At 40.1% G+C, this 21,773-nt stretch overlaps 1 protein-coding gene across 6 annotated transcripts in view; it reads left to right on the top strand.

The window, feature by feature from the left end:
• The window catches only part of ADAM23 (ADAM metallopeptidase domain 23), a 197,607-nt gene that overhangs the window by 63,443 nt on the left and 112,391 nt on the right, over positions 1-21,773 (top strand). The window lies entirely within an intron of this gene.

Below are 21,773 nucleotides of genomic sequence, written 5' to 3' on the forward strand. Positions count from 1 at the left end.
CTAATACATTGTAGAATGAACATTTCATTTCTTCCTCCTTTACTTTTTACCAAAATGACGTCATGCATGTAGTAAATCAGACTAAACTATTTGACAATAAGGATCTTACAGCATTAGGACAAGACTATGTTTCTTATAAATTGGTAGAACTTTTCAGAGTCTTAATTGTGTCTGAGGCTTTTCCTCACTGCTGTTAGTGTTTATTCATTAAATGCTGACTGACCTGGTACTTGACCCTAAAGAGATCTTTTGGTCTGTGAAGCTATTCAGATAATGGAAAAGGGTTTCTTTATGTGATTTCTGGCACTTGTCCTATCCTCCCTCCCTCCATCCCTCCACATTGTCTTAAGGTTAAGGGAAAACAACGAAGAATAAGATGCAGTCTCTTTATGGAGTCTACAATTTAGGGCAGGATCAGGGAAAGCTACATAGAGTAGGGGATGGTTGAGCTGAATTTTGAAGGATGAGTAATTCAAAGATGAATGGTTTAATACTTCTGCATGGGCTGGGCGGCCAGTAACTCTTTGGGGCACCCGTTTAATATTCATTTATCTTGGGCTGTGCTGGATCTTTGTTGCCCTGCAGGTTTTCCTCTAGTTGTGGAGAACAGGGGCTGCTCTCTCGTTGCGGTGCGTGGGCTTCCCATGGTGATGGCTTCTCCTGTTGCGGAGCACGGGCTCAAGGGTGCGTGGGCTTCAGTAGTTATGGTTCCTGGGCTCCAGAGCACAGGACCAATAGCCATGGCTCACGAGCTTCGTTGCTCCACAGCATGTGGGATCTTCCTGGACCAGGGATTGAACTTATGTCTCCTGTATGGGCGGGCGGATTCTTTACTACTGAGCCATCACGGAAGCCGTGGGCGCTTATTTATTTTTGCGGGTGACTCAGTGTTTATGTGGCATGTTCACTGGACATATACATGTGGTCGGTGTTGACACAGGGCAGTTATTTTGCATTCCTTCCTCACCCCCAGCAGTATCTTTACCTCATACAGTTTTAATAGTCAGGAATAGTTTTATGGGCTGTAAAAACAAAGTACTCTTATTTTACTGGGGTTAAAAATGCATCTGTGTCCTTTTCTTTTGGGGAGGTTTAGTTAACTATGTTCCTATGAAATTATTAATATACTCGTGATGGAATGCAAACATTCAGTGACAGCAGTGCTTTCAGAAGTAAATAATATATCCACCTTTTCATCCAGCTTTGAATACCTGGGTTCTTTGTGTGCTTTTGATTTCATGAACTATAAAAAAATGAGAAACTGCAAGACACTATTAATTATTCTTTTTCATAAGAGCAGTTTGAGGCAAGGTTTCCAGGTCTGAGGATTAAAGGCGACATACTGTTCCTACCGCCTGCGCCATCAGCAAGACGCCCTTACTGCCGGCTCCTTGTTTTGGCTGTATAGCTCTCCTTAAGATGTGCTGTTTGGAAGCACTTTTTATAATTCAGATATGGCATGATTTATTTGAAAACTTTTTTTTCTGTTTTATAGGCAGGATATTTTTCTTTCCTCCTGCAAGGCCCAGTAGATAAGGCTTGCTTATCATCTGGTTGTGTTGATCAGATACTAATGTCCACGTAGAGTATTTCATAGCATCATCCCCATTGTCCTATAGTAAAACTACATAAAAGCCAACAGAAAACCAATAATTTTGGCTCTTTGAAGGCCACTTCCTGGTAAGTAATAGTTAAATTACCGGGCCCTCAAAGTACAAGCTCTCCAGATGCCTAGGAGTTACTCAGCAGGTATGACAGCTTAGGTGCCTCTCTCCTTCCTTTGTGCAAAATCCAGAGGGTCATCCCATCTCTGCTTTGCTCTTGGCATCAAGGTAAGTCCAAGAATGTGAGAATGTGAGTCTCTGAACTAGATGTACTCAGGTCTGCTGTCACCTGCCTTAACTTGGAAGGGAAGTCGGTGGTTAGCTGGGGGATACTTTCTTGACGATACTGTTCCCTCTGTCATCTTCCACCTTTGATTTAGGGCTTTGAATGCAGCCCCATATTTATTTTGATAATTTTTAAAATAGAAGATATTTTCTTGATATTTAAAGAAATATCATCCAAATTATCTTTTGAGAGTTGGACTTAATCACATTATTTCCTACTCTGGTATTTTTAAGAGTTAAAAGTCAACATATGAATGTCTTAAAAAAAATTTTTTTTAAAAAGCTGTATGACTCTGTTTTTTTTTTTTTTTTTTTTAATCTTCTGGCTGCACTACATGGCATGTGGGATCTTAGTTTCTCAACCAGGGATCAAACCTGCATCCCCTGCATTGGAAGCATGAAGTTGAAACCATTGGACCATCAGGGAAGTCCCTATAAAAATGTCCTTTATAAAGGTCTTGTTTCTTGTATTAAGGGAGGCTAAGAGATGAGTTTGCTTCCTCTTTTGACTTGGCTAAAGTGATGATTTTTGAATCTCCACTTTGAAGGGATTTACAAAGGCTGCTGAATTAATTCAAAGGGTTTTCACACTGTATGTTCATGCTAAGTAGTGTCTGACTCTGTGGACTGCAGCCCACCAGGCTCCTCTGTCCATGGGATTCTCCAGGCAAGAACACTGGAGTGGGTTGCCATGCCCTCCTCCAGGGGATCTTCCCTATTGGTAAGTGGGTTGTTTACCACTAGTGCCACCTGTCAAATCATCACTGCTACTGCTGTCACTTCAGTCGTGTCCGACTCTGTGCCACCTCATAGGCGGCAGCCCATCAGGCTCCCCCGTCCCTGGGACTCTCCAGGCAAGAACACTGGAGTGGGTTGCCATTTCCTTCTCCAATGCATGAAAGTGAAAAGTGAAAGTGAAGTCGCTCAGTCGTGTCCGACTCTTAGCGACCCCATGGATTGCAGCCTAGCAGGCTCCGACGCCCATGGGATTTTCCAGGCAAGAATACTGCTATACTTTAAACTTAGACTTTTGTCAGTTATGAAATGTTTAATTGTGATCCCTGAACGAAAGCTCTTTTCATTGAAGAGCTTTGGTATATTTGTGTATTTGGTTCCTGTTTCTAAGAATAAATTACAGCTTCTTTTATGAGCTTCCTTTGAATCAGGAGAGATTGAGGTTAGCCAGGGAAGCCTGGCGTGCTGCAATCTGTGGGGTCGCAAAGAGTCGGACACAACTGAGCAACTGAACTGAATTGAACTGAAATTTTTAAAAGTCAAGCAGTCCAGCTCCCAAACTGATGATCAAATCCTCTTATCCCCTTGAGTAGTGGGGTGTATTCTAGAACATCTCCAGGCCTCAGGTAGCTGATTCTTAGACATATCAAGTCCTTTTAAGATATCTTTCTGAAATTTTTTAACTCCCAGTCTCAGACTTTATACTTGATTGTGGAGACTAAATATTAGTCTACTTCATTCAGTTATCAGCAGTTTCTAGAAATTAGTTCCTGAGGCTATTATCCCCCACCAAATAGCCAAGATTCTGTTCATAAAGTGTTCACCTGGATTATAAAATAAGAATGCAGATCATTTTCCAAAAAGAAAACATCGGACAGTTATAAAAAGAATTTTTATAATACTTGAAAAGTGCTATTTTTTAAACCATGTAAGAAGTTATTTATAATTTCTTCCTGCCAGTGTTCAGTACTATTAAACAGCAGGAGCTTTTTGCTGTCTAAAAAATGGTATTTTGAAGTCTTTAAGAACTTTTTCAAGGCGAAAGCAATTCAAGTTGAATTCTGCCAGAGTTTTGTTATTTCAGTATGTTTTACAGACGAGCTGGACTTAATACAGTCTATTAAGAAAACAGTTAATAACCATATATCCATTAATTGATATACAACCCAATATGTTAAATATAATTTAGTTTAGTTTCTAAAACTGCACTGAAATATGATAAACATTCTGGTTAGAACTGAAATGCAGTGGCCTAAATATGTTTTTAGTGTCCCCTTTGGAGAAAATTTTAGTCTATTTCAGAATCAAATTTGATGTTCAAATTTCATCTGTATCTGATCTGACTGTACTGGAAAGGATAGTATGAAAAATATACTAACTTCCTTTGCCCTAGTTTGGAGAGTGAGGGTCGTGCATAGAAAAATAATCTAAAAGCCATCTGTCTGAAATACCATACTTTAAATTTATTATTATATTTATTATACTTAATCATTCAAATCTGATTGAAATTTCTCTTTTTATACACACATAGCAGGCACCTGTATATAAGGGTGTACCCTTTAAATTGGCTAGGTATTTGGCCATCCTCTTTTCAAAACAGATCACTTTCTGATGAGTTTCTGTTAAAAGATTTCATAAATAACTGAGTTATTTTCTCCCGTGTTATCTGTGAACCAGCAAAAGTGTTTACTCTGGGTTCAGTTCAGTTCAGTTGCTCTGTTGTGTCCGACTCTGTGCAACCCCATGAACCGCAGCATGCCAGGCCACCCTGTCCATCGCCAACTCCTGGAGTTTACCCAAACTTATGTCCATTGTGTCAGTGATGCCATCCAACCATCTTATCCTCTGTTGTCCCCTTCTCCTCCTGCCCTCAATCTTTCCCAGCATCAGGGTCTTTTCCTTTTTTTTTTTTTAAATTTTATTTTATTTTTAAACTTTACATAATTGTATTAGTTTTGCCAAATATCAAAATGAGTCCGCCACAGGTATACATGTGTTCCCCATCCTGAACCCTCCTCCCTCCTCCCTCTTTTCCAATGAGTCAACTCTTCACATGAGGTGGCCAAAGTATTAGAGTTTCAGCTTCAACATCAGTCCTTCTAATGAACACCCAGGACTGATCTCCTTTAGGATGGACTGGTAGGATCTCCTTACACTCCAAGGGACTCTCAAGAGTCTTCTCCAACACCACAGTTCAAAAACATCAATTCTTCTGCACTCAGCTTTCTTTATTGTTCAACTCTCACATCCATACATGACTACTGGAAAAATCACAGCCTTGACTAAGATGGACCTTTGTTGGGAAAGTAATGTCTCTGCTTTTGAATATGCTGTCTAGAGTGGTCATAACTTTCCTTCCAAGGAGTAAGTGTCTTTTAATTTCATGACTGCAATCATCATCTGCTGTGATTTTGGAGCCCCCCAAAATAAAGTCTGCCACTGTTTCCACTGTTTCCCCATCTATTTCCCATGAAGTGATGGGACTGGATGCCATGATCTTAGTTTTCTGAATGCTGAGCTTTAAGCCAACTTTTTCACTCTCCTCTTTTACTTTCATCAAGAGGCTCTTTAGTTCCTCTTCAATTTCTGCCATAAGAGTAGTATAATCTGCATATCTGAAGTTATTGATATTTCTCCCGGCAATCTTGATTCCAGCTTGTGCTTCATCCAGCTCAGTGTTTCTCATGATGTACTCTGCATAGAAGTTAAATAAGCAGGATGACAATATACAACCTTGACGTACTCCTTTTCCTATTTGGAACCAGTCTGTTGTTCCATGTCCAGTTCTAACTCTTGCTTCCTGACCTGCATACAGGTTTCTCAAGAGACAGGTCAGGTGCTCTGGGTTAAGGGATTTAAATGTTTGTTTTTTTTAAAGCATTTTTTTTTCAATAGCATGTAGTTAATTAAATCTTTACCACATAAAACAAATATAAGTGGTAAAAATCATTATTTTCAATTGACTTTGCAGAATAGTAGAAAAGAAGTCGAGCACCTATCAATAGCATGTTTTGGTGATTATGACTGATATCTTGTTAATTTCCACATGAAATACAGGCACAGAGGGTGCAGTTCAGTTCAGTTGCTCAGTCGTGTCTGACTCTTTGTGACCCCATGAATCGCAGCACGTCAGGCCTCCCTGTCCATCACCAACTCCTGGAGTTCACTCAGACTCATGTCCATCGAGTCAGTGATGCCATCCAGCCATCTCATCCTCTGTCATCCCCTTCTCCTCCTGCCCCCAATCCCTCCTAGCATCAGAGTCTTTTCCGATGAGTAAACTGTTCGCATGAGGTGGCCAAATTACTGGAGTTTCAGCTTTAGCATCATTCCCTCCAAAAAAATCCCAGGGCTGATCTCCTTCAGAATGGACTGGTTGGATCTCCTTGCAGTCCAAGGGACTCTCAAGAGTCTTCTCCAACACCACAGTTCAAAAGCATCAATTCTTCGGCGCTCAGCCTTCTTCACAGTCCAACTCTCACATCCATACATGACCACAGGAAAAACCATAGCCTTGACTAGACGGACCTTTGTTGGCAAAGTAATATCTCTGCTTTTCAATATGCTATCTAGGTTGGTCATAACTTTCCTTCCAAGGAGTAAGCGTCTTTTAATTTCATGGCTGCAGTCACCATCTGCAGTGATTTTGCAACCCAAAAAAATAAAGTCTGCCACTGTTTCCACTGTTTCCCCATCTATTTCCCATGAAGTGATGGGACCAGATGCCATGATCTTCATTTTCTGAATGTTGAGGTTTAAGCCAACTTTTTCACTCTCCTCTTTCACTTTCATCAAGAAGCTTTTTAGTTCCTCTTCAGTTTCTTCCATAAGGGTGGTGTCATCTGCATATCTGAGGTTATTAGTATTTCTCCCGGCAATCTTGATTCCAGCTTGTACTTCTTCCAGTCCAGCGTTTCTCATGATGTACTCTGCATAGAAGTTAAATAAGCAGGGTGACAATAGACAGCCTTGACGTACTCCTTTTCCTATTTGGAACCAGTCTGTTGTTTCATGTCTAGTTCTAACTATTGCTTCCTGACCTGAATACAGATTTCTCAAGAGGCAGGTCAGGTGGTCTGGGATTCCCATCTCTATCAGAATTTTCCACAGTTTGTTGTGATCCACACAGTCAAAGGCTTTGACATAGTCAATAAAGCAGAAGTAGATGTTTTTCTGGAACTCTCTTGCTTTTTCCGTGATCCAGCGGATGTTGGCAATTTGATCTCTGGTTCCTCTGCCTTTTCTAAAACCAACTTGAACATCAGGAAGTTCACAGTTCGCATATTGCTGAAGCCTGGCTTGGAGAATTTTGAGCATTACTTTACTAGCATGTGAGATGAGTACAATTGTGCGGTTGTTTGAGCATTCTTTGGCATTGCCTTTCTTTGGGATTGGAATGAAAACTGACCTTTTCCAGTCTTGTGGCCACTGCTGAATTTTCCAAATTTGCTGGAGAAGGGAATGGCAAACCACTTCAGTATTCTTGCCTTGAGAACCCCATGAACAGTCTGAAAAGGCACAGAGGGTTACTATGACACAAACACCAGACCATTAATCATCTTTCTCATTCACGTGTTAGATATATATATGACAATGACATAATACACTGTGTCACTGATCTGAGCAAAGCCTCAATATTGTTTGATGTTTTCATTCTTGTCTATCTCCAGCCCCCTTCTTATTCTCCCACCCCTATCCAAATGAGGCAACCATTTTAAGGTGTCTTACATGATCTTTTATCTGTATGTGTTCTTACTAATATGTTTATTTCAGTTTTGTGGGCGTGTGATTTTATTTCATATAAATGGTGGTGTGCTACTGAGCTCACATAAAGATTTATGTCTGTGACTTTGTATGTCTAGTCCATTTACCTAACTGTTGGAAAGTACCCTATGGAGTATGTCCAATACTCTTCTATTCTCCCAGGGCAGAAATCTAGATTCACTTCAACTCTCTACAACCACAAGCCATGTTGTAATGGACCTGTAGACCCATTGTTCATGGACCTGTGTAAGAATTTCTCTGGCGCACGTTCCCTGGGGCAGGATGCTGGATCAGGCATTGTAGACAGGTTTATTCATAATCTGATGAAATACTATAAAGTTACCCTGCAGAAAGGCTACACTATTCTATTCTTGAGCAAGACCTGATGCTCAATAGTGTCCAAATTCCATTCATTTGTGGGATGGATCAAGTGATCTTTTTCCTCCAGGCATAGTTATTTTCTGTATGTTGGGAAGCTAATTGCTTATTTTTATTGGTTAATGATTTCAGAAGTATAAGATTAAACCTTTTGAGGCAAAGCAGCATCTCCTTCAGTAAAATTAGTTCCATTGGGATCGCATGAATTTGGTCAGGCCACTGTGATCCTTTGGGAAATGGACTTTTACTGTTCTGATGCGAAGTGTTGTCTGATGTTTGTCATGGTGTTAATTTGAAAAGCTACAGTAATGAAAAAGGAGAAGCATATTCACTTTGTAGAATTGGATTTGTATTTACTTAAAGTCACGTGTCATACTTAAAGTCATATGCCAAGAGAATACCAGTACCTGCAGCATAAGAAGAAAAGTTTATGTGTATGACTTCTTACAGTAGATGAGATGAAAAGACAGTCTGAAAGTTGGATGAGAGGAGATAAGAGGTGAGAAAAGGAAGAGGGACAAAGGAATACGTGGTCTGTTAGTACCTAGAACCTTGCCTGGCATGTGGTAGAGAAGCAAGTGATATTTGTGTGATGAGTGAATTCATAGTGTGGTAAGGTGGAAAGTATGCTTTAGATTTATAGCTAAGTTTTTTTTTCAGGTTATTTTTACTTATTTTATTATCAGCTGCACTTGGTCTTTGTTGCTGCATATGGGCTTTCTCTAGTTGCAGAGAGTGGGGCTACTGTTTAGTCGCAGTGCTCGGGCATCTCACTGCAGTGGCTTTTCTTGTGGAGCACAGGCTCTAGGGCATGTGGGCTTCAGCAGCAGCTGCATGTGGGGTCAATAGTTTCAGTTTGTGGTCTTCGTTGCCCTGCAGCATGTGAGATCTTCTTGGACCAGGGTTCGAACCTGTGTCCCCTACATTGGCAGGTAGATTCTTATCCATTGTTACCACCAAGGAAATCCTTGGCTAAATGTTTTGATATGCATACTGATTCTGTAACTTGGGGAACTCATGGAACTGTTCCAAGACTCAGTTTATTAAACTGTGAACTGAAATTGAAGAGAGAACTCACCAAGTTGCCGTCTGTGAAAGAGACCAGTGTATATAATAGACAAGTAACAAGTGTTCAGATCCTTGAGTAAAGTACACTTTCTATTTCCTGACTATTAGCAGTCTTTTGCAAATATTTTGTCATAAGTTGATTCAACAATATGTGAACCATGAACTTCCAGATGTTCAAGCTGGTTTTCAAAAAGGCAGAGGAACCAGAAATCAAATTGCCAACATCTGCTGGATCATCAAAAAAGCAAGAGAGTTTCAGAAAAACATCTACTTCTGCTTTATTGACTATGCCAAAGCCTTTGACTGTGTGGATCACAACAAACTGTGGAAAATTCTGAAAGAGATGGGAATACCAGACCACTGGACCTGCCAGTTGAGAAACCTATATGCAGGTCAGGAAGCAACAGTTAGAACTGGACATGGAACAACAGACTGGTTCCAAATAGGAAAAGGAGTCCATCAAGGCTGTCTATTGTCATCCTGCTTATTTAACTTCTATGCAGAATACATCATGAGAAATGGTGGGCTGGAAGAAGCACAAGCTGGAATCAAGATTGCCGGGAGAAATATCAATAACTTCAGATATGCAGATGACACCACCCTTATGGCAGAAAGTGAAGAAGAACTAAAGAGCCTCTTGATGAAAGTGAAAGAGAAGAGTGAAAAAGTTGGCTTAAAGCTCACCCAGCATTCAGAAAACTAAGATCATGGCATCCGGTCCCATCACTTCATGGGAAATAGATGGGGAAACAGTGTCAGGCTTTATTTTTTGGGGCTCCAAAATCACTGAAGATGGTGACTGCAGCCATGAAATTAAAAGATGTTTACTCCTTGAAAGAAAAGCTATGACCAATCCTGACAGCATATTCAAAAGCAGAGACATTACTTTGCCAACAAAGGTCCATTTAGTCAAGGCTATGGTTTTTCCTGTGGTCATGTATGGATGTGAGAGTTGGACTATAAAGAAAGCTGAGCGCAGAAGAATTGATGGTTTTGAACTGTGGTGTTGGAGAAAACTCTTGAGAGTCCCTTGGACTGCAAGGAGATCCTGTCAGTCCATCCTAAAGGAGATCAGTCCTGGGTATTCATTGGAAGGACTGATGTTGAAGCTGAAACTCCAATACTTTGGGCACCTGATGTGAAGAGCTGACTCATTAGAAAAGACCCTGATGCTGGGAAAGATTGAAGGCAGGAGGAGAAGGGGATGGCAGAGGATGAGATGGTTGGATAGCATCACTGACTCAATGGACATGAGTTTGGGTAAACTCTGGGAGTTGGTGATGGACTGGGAGGCCTGGCATGCTGCAGTTCATGGGGTCGCACAGAGTCGGACATGACTGTGACTGAATTGAACTGAAGTTGACTTTTGTCTTGGCCTTTCTGATAGCTAGTGTAAGGATTTCTGAACAGTCCCTTATTTTCTACTTTGCTATTCATGGCAGCACTTGATTGAAAACTGTAGTAAGGTTCTATTTAAAAACCACTCAAAGTAATCACCACTACATTCACACAATTGTATATTCTGAAACTGTGTAAAATTTTTAATTAATTTATTTTTTATTGAAGGATAATTGCTTTACAGAAGTTTGCTGTTTTCTGTCAAACCTCAACATGAATCAGCCATAGGTATACATATATCCCCTCCGTTTTGAAGCTCCCTCCCATCTCCCTCTCCATCCCACCCCTCTAGGTTGATACCGAGCCCCTCTTTGAGTTTCCTGAGCCATACAGCAAGTTACCGTTGGCTATCTGTTTTACATATGGTAATGTAAGTTTCCATGTTACTCCATACATCTCACCCTCCCCTCCCCTCTCCCCATGTCCATAGGTCTGTTCTCTATGCCTGTTTCTCCACTGTTGCCCTGTAAGTAAGTTTTTCTGTACCATTTTTCTAGATTCTGTATATATGTGTTAAAATACTGCATTTATCTTTCTCTTTCTGACTCACTTCACTCTGTATACTAGGTTCTAGGTTCACCCACCTCATTGGAACTGACTCAAATGCATTCCTTTTTATGGCTGAGTAGTATTCCATTGTGTATATGTACCACAGCTTATCCATTCATCTGTCGATGGACATCTAGGTTGCTTCCATATTCTAACTATTGTAAATGGTGCTGCAATGAACAATGGGGTACATGTGTCTCTTTCAATTTTGGTTTCCTCAGGGTATATGCCTAGGAGTGGGATTGCTGGATCATATGGTGGTTTTTTCCCTAGTTTTTTAAGGAATCTCCATTCCGTCTTGTGTAGTGGCTGTATCAATTTACATTCCCACCAACAGTGCAAGAGTGTTCCCTTTTCTCCACACCTTTTCCAGCATTTATTATTTGTAGACTCTTTGATGAGGGCCATTCTGACTGGTGTGAGGTGGTATCTTTTCCTCATCACCTAAAACCCATCAAGGACTATTTTTAAAGTTCTTAAATTGTGAAACTTCATTTACACAAGATTGCTGGGAAATGGATTGTTCTACATGAAGTGGGTTTTCCAGATAACTAAAGTTTGTTCCTTGACATGCTAAGCTTTAAAACTGAGTTATTTTTGAAAGAATTCTTCTAAAATGGGGAAAATATTTTTCTGTTTCTTTGATAGAATATATTTGAGATGTAATTTAACTTTTCAAAAACGTGAAAGGCTATTGTCTTGCTTGCCTAGCCAGCAGTATGTATTCCATCTGATTCCTTGCTGCAAGCCATACCTTTTGCTCTCACTGAACCTGTTATTTTAGCCTGGGTCTTACTAATTTGCTTTTTTTTTTTTTTGGTATGTTACAGCCAGAATAATAAATAACCAAAATGATTAGCATTTTATGTAAGAGTTGATAACCTTGAATAAAGACTTGAGGTCTCCTCTAGCCAAGTGTAAGAGAGACCCTGCCTTTAAAATAGTCATTTCAGAGACTCAGTAAGTCTTTTTGCTTTGTATCCTGCATGCTGGTCACATTCCAGGTGGTTAAAAGTATCATGCATCTGAGGAAAATAAGGGGTATTATTTTACTTTATAACAAAATAACTGTAGAAACATAGCTATCAATTTGATACATAGTTTGTAATTTATAGAGTCACAGAGTTTTCGCCAAATCTCCCCATTTACAGATGAGGACCCTGAAATTCAAAACAGACTCTTTTGCCCAAGGTGAGCCTGGGTGCATTGAGTCCCAGGACCCAGGCTCTTGTCATTCTCTTTTTCCAGGATGGAGGGCATTGCCTTAGGGCTCTTGTATATACAACTATGGATTATACACATGATATTATTCAACTGTACATTCTGTACCCAGATACTTCAAATTATAATAATGAAGAGAAAGTAGAAAAGATAAAGATAAAATAGTAAAAATAGAGAAGAATGTATCAGAAATTTGGTGAGGATTCTGGGGTTGATAAGGTAGGTTTTTGAGGCATTAAATACCAGACTTCATTCCCACAAAGTTTTCTCTCTTGGCTTTGATAGAGCCATGTGGTTTGCAGAGCAAAGAAGGGACTACCACACCTTTGAATGATTGAATTTGCAAGTGGGTATGTATTTGCAAGGGCTTCCCTGGTGGCTCTGTGGTAGAGATTTTGTCTGTTTATACAGGAGACGCAAGTTTGATACCTGGCTCAGGAAGATTCCCTGGAGTAGGAAATGGCAACCAGCTCCAGTATTCTTGCCTGGAAAATCCCATGGACAGAAGAGCCTGGCAGGCTACAGTCCGTGGAGTCTCAAGAGTCGGACATGACTCAGCTACTAAACAACAACAGCAATATATTTGCAAGCTAAGGCTTTTGACAACAATGGTTTAGATCTGATTTTCTCCAGAATTATCTGCAAAGGGATAAAAATTTTAACCCAGGCAGACAAAGTTAGCAGGACTTGGAATTCAGGTATAAATGAAAGTAATAAATTCCTTATTGATCACTTCCAGGGTGTGCTGCAGTTCAGAGGACTGTATGTGAAATGACACATTTAATCTTCACTATAACCCAAGTGATGAGTACATTATTACCTCCCCCCTTTTACAGATGGTGAGACTGAGGCCCAGAGAAGTTAGGTGTTGCACTTCTTTTTTTTAAAGTTGATTAAATATAGTTGATTTATTGATACAATGTTGTGTTTTTTGGTACAGCAAAGTGACTTATTTATACATACATATAAAGGCTGAGCGCCAGAGAATTGATGCTTTTGAACTGTGGTGTTGGAGAAGACTCTTGAGAGTCCCTTGGACTGCAAGGAGATCCAACCAGTCCATTCTGAAGGAGATCAGCCCTGGGATTTCTTTGGAAGGAATGATGTTAAAGCTGAAACTCCAGTACTTTGGCCACCTTATGCGAAGAGTTGACTTATTGGAAAAGACTCTGATGCTGGGACGGATTGGGGGCAAGAGGAGAAGGGGACGACAGAGGATGAGATGGCTGGATGGCATCACTGACTCAATGGATGTGAGTCTGAGTGAACTCTGGGAGTTGGTGATGGACAGGGAGGCCTGGCGTGCTGTGATTCATGGGGTCACAGAGTCGGACACGACTGAGCGACTGATCTGATCTGATCTGATATTCTTCTTCATAGTCTTTTCTATTATGGTTTATCACAGGATAGTGAATATAATTCCCTGTACTGTACAGTAGGACATTGTTGTTTCCCCATCATATATCTTATATATATAGTTTGCTTCTGCTAATTCCAAACTTGCATTCCTTCCCTCCCCTTCCCCTTTTGGCAACCCCCAGTTGTTCTCTGTATCTGTGAGTCTGTTTCTGTTTCATAAATATGTTCATTAGTATCCTGTTTTAGAAAGGTGTGACATGTGAGTTCACACAGTTAGTTAGTGATAGCCCTGGGATTTAATCCCTGTTTTAGCTCTAGAGCTCCATTTCCCCTCTAAAAAGGTAAGGAAATTTAGTTGTAAGGAAATTTAGATTTTCACCCAGCTTTTTCCTTTCCTTGAGAGAGAGTTTGGGTATCTTCTGGGGCAACTCAGATTTGCACTGAGTGCTGGGAAGGTCTGGCCTCAATTTAGTTGTGTGTTGACATTTTATAAAATGGATCTTCACATTAAGAAGGGTTCAATTTAAAGTTTACTGTTCTCTTACAAGAGAGCATAATTTCTTTCCCCCAAGTTAACCTCTGACTTTGAGAGGAGTCACCAGCTTTTTATTTTCTTGTTTGTTTGGTTTTTGTTTAATTTTTATTTTTTGAAATTTATTTATTTTTAATTGAAGGATACTTGGTTTACAATATTGTATTGCTTTCTGCCATACATCAATGTGGATCAGCCATAGATATATACATCTCCTCCCTCTTGAACCTCTCTCCCACCTCCCACCCCCTTCTACCCCTCTAGGTTGTCACAGAGATATGGTTTGAGTTTCCTGAGATATCCAGCAGATTTCCACTGGCTATTTTACTATGGTGGTGTCATGTTTCCTGCTACTTTCTCCGTTTGTCCCGCCCTCTGCTTCCATCCATAAATCTGTTCTCTCTGTGTCTCCATTGCTGCCTTGCAAATAGGTCCATCAGTACCGTCTTTCTAGATTGCTGCTGCTGCTGAGTTGCTTCAGTCGTGTCCGACTCTGTGCGACCCCATAGACAGCAGCCCACCAGGCTCCCCCGTCCCTGGAATTCTCCAGGCAAGAACACTGGAGTGGGGTGCCATTTCCTTCTCCAGTGCATAAAAGTGAAAAGTGAAAGTGAAGTCGCTCAGTCGTGTCTGACTCGTAGCGACCCCATGGGCTGCAGCCTACCAGGCTCCTCCGTCCATGGGATTTTCCAGGCAAGAGTACTGGAGTTGGGGTGCCATCGCCTTCTCCTCTAGATTGCTTATATATGTGTTAATATATAATAATTGTTTTTCTGACTTACTTCTCTCTGTATAATAGGCTCTAGGTTCACCCACCTCAATAACACTGACTCAAGTGTGTTCCTTTTTATGGCTAATATTCCATTTTATATGTACCACAACTTATTTTTTTTTAATTTAAATTTATTTATTTTAATTGGAGGCTAATTACTTTACAATATTGTATTGGTTTTGCCATACATCAACATGAATCTGCCATGGGTGTACATGTGTTCCCCATCTTATTTTTTATATTTATATTTATTTTTTAATTGAAGAATAATTGCTTTACAGGATTTTGTTGGTTTCTGCCAAACATCAACATGAATCAGCCATAATAGGTACTAAAACGTGTTTATCCATTCATCTGTCAATGGACATCTAGGTTGCTTCCATGTCCTAGTATTGTAAAAAGTGCTGCAGTGAACATTGGAGTACATGTGTCTTATTCAATTACGGTTTTCTCAGGGCATATGCCCAGTAGTGGGATTGTTGGGTCATATGGTAGTTTTATTCCTAGTTTTTAAAGAAATCTCCATACCGTCTTCCATAGTGGCTGTATCAATCAACATTCCCACCAACAGTACAAGAGGGTTCTCTTTTGTCCACATCCTTTCCAGCATTTATTGTTTGCAGACTTTTTGATGATGACCATTCTGACTGGTGTGAGGTGATATCTCATTGTAGTTTTGATTTGCATTTCTCTGATAATGAGCGATGTTGAGCATCTTTTCATGTGTTTATTGGCCGTCTGTATATCTTCTTTGGAGAAGTGTCTGTTTAGGTCTTTTGCCCACGTTCTGAATGGGTTGTTTATTTTTCTGCTATTGAGTTGCATGAGCCGCTTGTATATTTTGGAAATTAACCCTTGTCAGTTTTTTCATTTCCTATTATTTTCTCCCATTCTAAGGATTGTCTTTTCTCCTTGCTAATAGTTTCCTTTGCTGTGCAAAGACTTTTAAGTTTAATTAGGTCTCATTTGTTTATTGTTTTTATTTCCATTACTCTAGGAGGTGGGTCATAGAAGATCTTGCTGTGATTAATGTCATAGTGTTCTCCCTATGTTTTCCTCTGAGTTTTATGGTTTCTGGTCTTACATTTAGGCCTTTAATCCATTTTGACTTTATCTTGTATATGGTATTAGGAAGTGTTCTAATTTCATTCTTTAACACATAGCTGTCCAGTTTTCCTAGCGCCACTTATTGAAGAGACTATCTTTGCTCTATTGCATATTCTTGCCTCTTTTGTCAAAGATAAGGTGCCCATAGGTGCTTGGGTTTTTCTCTGGGCTTTCCGTTTTGTTCCATCGTCAAAAGGTTTTTTTTTTTTTAGTTTTTTACGAGGACTCTAGACATGTCATGGAGAAGGCAATGGCACCCCACTCCAGTACTCTTGCCTGGAAAATTCCATGGACGGAGGAGCCTGGTGGCTGCAGTCCATGGGGTCGCTAGGAGTCGGACATGACTGAGTGACTTCCCTTTCACTTTTCACTTTCACGCATTGGAGAAGGAAATGGCAACCTACTCCATTGTTCTTGCCTGGAGAATCCCAGGGACGGGGGAGCCTGGTGGGCTTCCGTCTATGGGGTCGCACAGAGTCAGACACGACTGAAACGACTTAGCAGCAGCAGCAGCAGCAGACATGTCATGCATTATTTTTCACCTCTACAGTCTCTGCAGACAAAAAACAGTCTTTAGCTAATGGTAATTCTTTGTTACATTTGAGCAAGTCTTGCGGAGGAAAGGGCTTGTGGGAAGAGATTTGTTATGGTATTCTGAGTCTAGGGCAGGCAGGATGGTGGGGGGCAGTAAAGAGGTGGAGGGGGATGGCGGATGCAAACAATAGTAACTTCAGCTGAAAAGTGAAATGTGATGATTTTAAATTAAGCCCCTGTTCCCGAGATTCACCAAGAGGTTGGTGTTTTTGCCAGATGAAAGAGAACCTCAGTTAGGACTGTCTCCTGGGCTACTCTACCAACTCCCTATACAAGCTGTGGTACAATTTAATACTCCTGGGTTTCCACTTTCCAGCCTTTGCCCTTTCAGACTTTTCCTCAGTTACAGCTTGAACCTATATTTGCAGTTCCAGGTAAACAGGCTACCTGCATTTGAATTTTGCCTTCTTACTGTTGAGATCCAATCTTTTTATTTTTATAGATGTCTGCTGTTGAAAGGATAAAAGCTTCCTGTGTTTTATCATTAATTGGAAAAAAATTTTTTATCTTCCCTATTACTAAGAAAGCAACTGTTTTGTCTTTAACAGATGTATAGTTATGTCCCTTGCATGCATGCATGCTAAGTGGCTTCAGTCATGTCCAACTCTTTGTGATCCTATGGACTGTAGCCTGCCAGACTCCTCTGTCTATGGGGTTCCCAGGCAAGAATACTGGAGTGGGTTGCCATTCCCTTCTCCAAATTATGTCCCTTGGTTTCGTCTAAAAAGAATGAGACAAAGTTTGTTTTCTAGTCAACCATACTTGTATTTTGACATGGGACGGTAGATGTTTGTCAGAATCACTGATTGTCTGAACCGGGAAGTATAAATGAAAGAGAGTAGGGTGGTTGTAAAAAAATGTAAGAAGATGCTGCTGCTGCTGCTGCTGCTGCTAAGTCGCTTCAGTTGTGTCTGATTCTGTGCGACCCCATAGACAGCAGCCCACCAGGCCCTGCCATCCCTGGGATTCCCCAGGCAAGAACACTGGAGTGGGTTGCCATTTCCTCCTCCAATGCATGAAAGTGAAAAGTGAAAGTGAAGTCACTCAGTCATGTCCGACTCTTAGTGACCCCATGGACTGCAGCACACTAGGCTCCCTGTCCTTCACCATCTCCCAGGGTTTGCTCAAACTCATGTCCATTGAGTCAGTGATGCCATCCAACCATCTCACCCTCTGTCTACCAGGCTCCTTCGTCCATGGGATTTTCCAGGCAAGAGTACTGGAGTGGGTTGCCATTGCCTACTCCAGGGGATCTTCCCAACCCAGGATCAAACCCACATCTTCTGCATTAGCAGGCAGGTTCTTTACCACTAAGCCACCAGGGAAGCTGGAGACATAGAAGTTGTTGTTGTTCAGTTGCTCAGTTGTGTCCAACTCTTTGCAGCCCCATGGACTGTAGCACACTAGGCTCCCTGTCCTTCACCATCTCCCAGGGTTTGCTCAAACTCATGTCCATTGAGTCAGTGATGCCATCCAACCATCTCACCTTCTGTCGTTCCCCTCTTCTCCTGCCTTCAATCTTTCCCACCATCAAGGTCTTCACATCAGGTGGACAAAGTATTGGAGTTTCAGCTTCAGCATCAGTCCTTCTAATGAATACATAGATGACTGGCTGTTAAATCAAAAGCAATTTTCTGATGGAAATATTTTATTGTTTTCATAAAATGATATGTCTCTTTATAAAATTTAAAGTCAGTACAAAAAAAGCACAGAGGAAAAGTTAAAAATTACCATTCAGAAATAACCATTATTATTATTTGTATAGATTTTTAGTGAACTCTCTATGCATACAGATAGGTGTGGTAGATAATTTTCAAAAATAGGGTTATTTTATAGTAATATTGTAAATATAAATGATTACATTTAATGAAATGCAAATTTAATGAATATTACATTTAACAAAAGAAAAGAAAACAAGGGGAAAGGATGGGGGGAAGGGCTAGGGAGTTTGGGATGGACATGTTCCACTGCTATCTTTGAAATAGACCACCAACAAGGAGCTCCTGTGTAGTACATGGAACTCTGCTCAGTGTTGTGTGGCAGTCTGGATGGGGGTGGGAATTTGGGGGAGAATTGATACCTGTATATGTATGGCTGAGTCCCTTCACTGTTAACCTGAACTATCACAACACTGTTAATTGACTATACCCCAATAAAAAATAAAAAAGTTCTTCATAGCAAGAGATGTTACTTTTAAAAAAAGTTCTACTAATGTGAAGAACATTGTTCTGAGTCATGAGAAAAAAACTTGTTTCAACTAGATTGTATATTTGAATGAAGTTAAAATTAACACACTTTTTCTGTTGTTAGTTATAGTACTTTTTATGTTGTCAAGGTTTATCACGTTTGCATTTTGTTCAGTAACCACAATTTTCACCGTTACTATTTGTCCTTAAAGGATTCGGCATCCACCATGCATCCTTTACAATGGTTTCTCCATTCTTCCTAGATATTTGTATTTTGCTTGACTGGAATTAATTGAACTTTCCCAGAATTAATATGACTCTTTAGTGTCAATAGTGTTTTATAAAATTTTCCAGGAACGTGACTTGGCTCTTTGAGCTGGAAATTCAAGTCTTTCTTTGATTTTAGGAAACTTATGTTCTACTTTTGCCTTTTTTTTCTTCCATGTGTTTTATTCTTTTCTTTGGAAACATCAACAATGTACTTATGCTATCTTCTGCATCTGTTATTGCTGTATCATTTTATCATTGATTCTTGAATGTGTTTTCATTGTTTTTTTTGTTTGTTTGTTTCCAACTTGATTTGCATCCGTGTAATATTTATTTTCTATTTAGTCCTTTTCTTCTGATCCTTGCCAGCTTCTTTTCATTGATTCTATTCTTTTATCCAGTTCTTTTTTTTAGAAAAGAGGTCATTTCTGTTACTTCTTTGAGGTTATAGAGAGGTATTTGCTTTAACATTTTCAGTCTCCTTGTGATGTATATTCTTCATCTCCCCTGGCTTTAGTACTTCTCTCTTTTCTTCCTCAGTACCTCTGACCAAGTTCTTTGTTCTTTTTAGTTATGATGACTCCCTGCATGGGGCTAGCTGTTTGCTGAGCATGGTGTGGAGAGGAGGGGCAGTGGTAACAGGAAGGGAGGAATGGCCCCGAGGGCCCCCCAGCTTCTTTGGGGTTTGTTGCCTTGATCACTCTTCAGCAGTCTGTTACCCTCCTTCGGAGAGTCACCCCTCTCAGCAGGGCCATGAAAGAGTCAGGGGAACTCATTGCACAGCTTCCTTGGAGCTCTGTGTTGTGAGCGGGTGTTTGCACTTTCACCCTCCTCCCTCCATCTCCTTCACTTCACCTCTGAAAAGTGCTCTGACCTGTTCAAATTCTGGGGAGAAGTATGTTGGCTCAGATTTCCAAGTATTCAACTTCATAGTTTTTAGTAGCCTTGAAATTAGAACCGTTTCTCCTTGAGGGAAATGTAGTAAAGTTTCGTTCCTCTATGGTTTATTCTTCTGTTGTGATCTATGTGGAGTTTATAATCTGTGTAAGAAACATGAAAAAAATCAATGATCGTCTAAGACAGAAAATGGGAGGGAGGGAAACATTTTCAGTCTTTGGAAGAATTCTGACCATCATGTATTTCTCTTAGGTGTTTACAGTGGCAGAGTAGCCTTGAATTTGTAGAATGGATGACTTGGTAACAAGTCTGTTATTAACTGGAAACTTTCACTGAGATGGAGATGACTGGGACATAGGGTATTTTAGATCATTGTTTCTATGACACCTGTGGTAAAATTTAGGCAACTTTAGAAAATGATGCAGTGCCTTGAATCCAGATAAAAGAGCTCAGTTCAGTTCAGTCACTCAGTCGTGTCCAACTCTTTGAGACCCCATGGACTGCAGCATACCAGGCTTCCCTGTCCATCACCAACTCACAGAGCTTACTCAAACTCATGTCCATCAAGTCTGTGATGCCATCCTGCCATCTCATCCTCTGTCGTTCTCTTCTCCTGCCTTCGATCTTTCCCAGCCTCAGGGTCTTTTCCAGTCAGTTGGTTCTTCACATCAGGTGGCCAAAGTATTGGAGTTTCAGTTTCAGCATCAGTCCTTCCAATGAATATTCAGGACTGATTTCCTTTAGGATTGGCTGGTTGGATCTCCTTGCAGTCCAAGGGACTCTCAAGAGTGTTCTCCAACACCACAGTTCAAAAGCATCAATTCTTTGACACTCAGCTTTCTTTATAGTCCAACTCTCACATCTGTACATGACTACTGGAAAAACCATAGCTTTGACTAGACGGGCCTTTGTTGGTAATGTCTCCGCTTTTTAATATGCTGTAGAGAACTAATATCCATATGCTTGTTATCTGAGCTTATGGGATAAAAATGAATTTTATCTTTAATTTTTAATATATGCTGTTTAATATCCTCTTAAGGGATAAGTGAACTAAAATTCTTTTCTAGTTAAGAATTCTAGGGAATGATTGTGCTTGAGACACAGAAAAAGGAAAAAAAGTCTCATTATGATATTGCTTCACTCATGCTTTCTGATATTGAGTTGCAGCTTATTGTGGGTATTTAAGTTATTAGTCATCTCAGAAATATTCTCTGATTTTAGTATTCTTAGGCATCCAAAAAGACTAAGTGCCATTACATGGCTCTATGATTTAAAAAATTGTGTATAAAAATAGAGATACTAATTTGACCCTCAGAGCATGCATGTGAATACAATCCTAGAATAACCTTTTTCAGAATTATTGGATGTTCTAAATATCCAATACACTGTCTTTGATGAAAAAGAGGAACTCTGGAAAAGACTTTGTCTTGTTGAGCATAAAACGTGGCTTGTATTCTGTCACCTGAGTATGCCTGTGTATAGCTGTGACATGGTCTTGCTTGGCCTTGGACCCAGTGTTGGTTTTGTCATCCACGAATTCCACCTTCCTATGAACAGATTAGTCTCTTAAATGATAGGAGGATGAGGGGGCAAGAAAGGGAAGATACTTGTTGACATTATGAATTCATAAATTGATTATAAATGGTTACTAAAACAACTGAGATTCATCTTTTCCATCCATGACAGTCTTGATGACTGAAAATGAGGAATTTTTTTTTAAGAAGTTAAATTTAAGTATTTCAGTGATGGGTATGGGATGGGATCTTTTGCCATTTTATTTGGAAAGCAGTCATTTGCCATGGCAGTGCTCTCTGGGAGGTTTACTTAACTTTGTACCACATACATTCTTCACTTTTTGAATGTGGTTCCACAAAAAATCAGAGCATAGAAGGGTTTCATTTGCCTCATGCCTTAATCTTCTGTTCTGTTAGCTCTCTAGTCTGAGAGTTAAGTATTTTGATAATAAAGTCATCTGTAGTTCAGATGACTTCTCTCTGGTCTATTACATTTTATTACATTTTTGAACTTTTCTATACTTTGATATCCAGCAAGAACTT

The sequence above is a fragment of the Bos indicus genome, chromosome 2, assembly GCF_029378745.1.
Source record: "Bos indicus isolate NIAB-ARS_2022 breed Sahiwal x Tharparkar chromosome 2, NIAB-ARS_B.indTharparkar_mat_pri_1.0, whole genome shotgun sequence".
NCBI lineage: Eukaryota > Metazoa > Chordata > Mammalia > Artiodactyla > Bovidae > Bos > Bos indicus.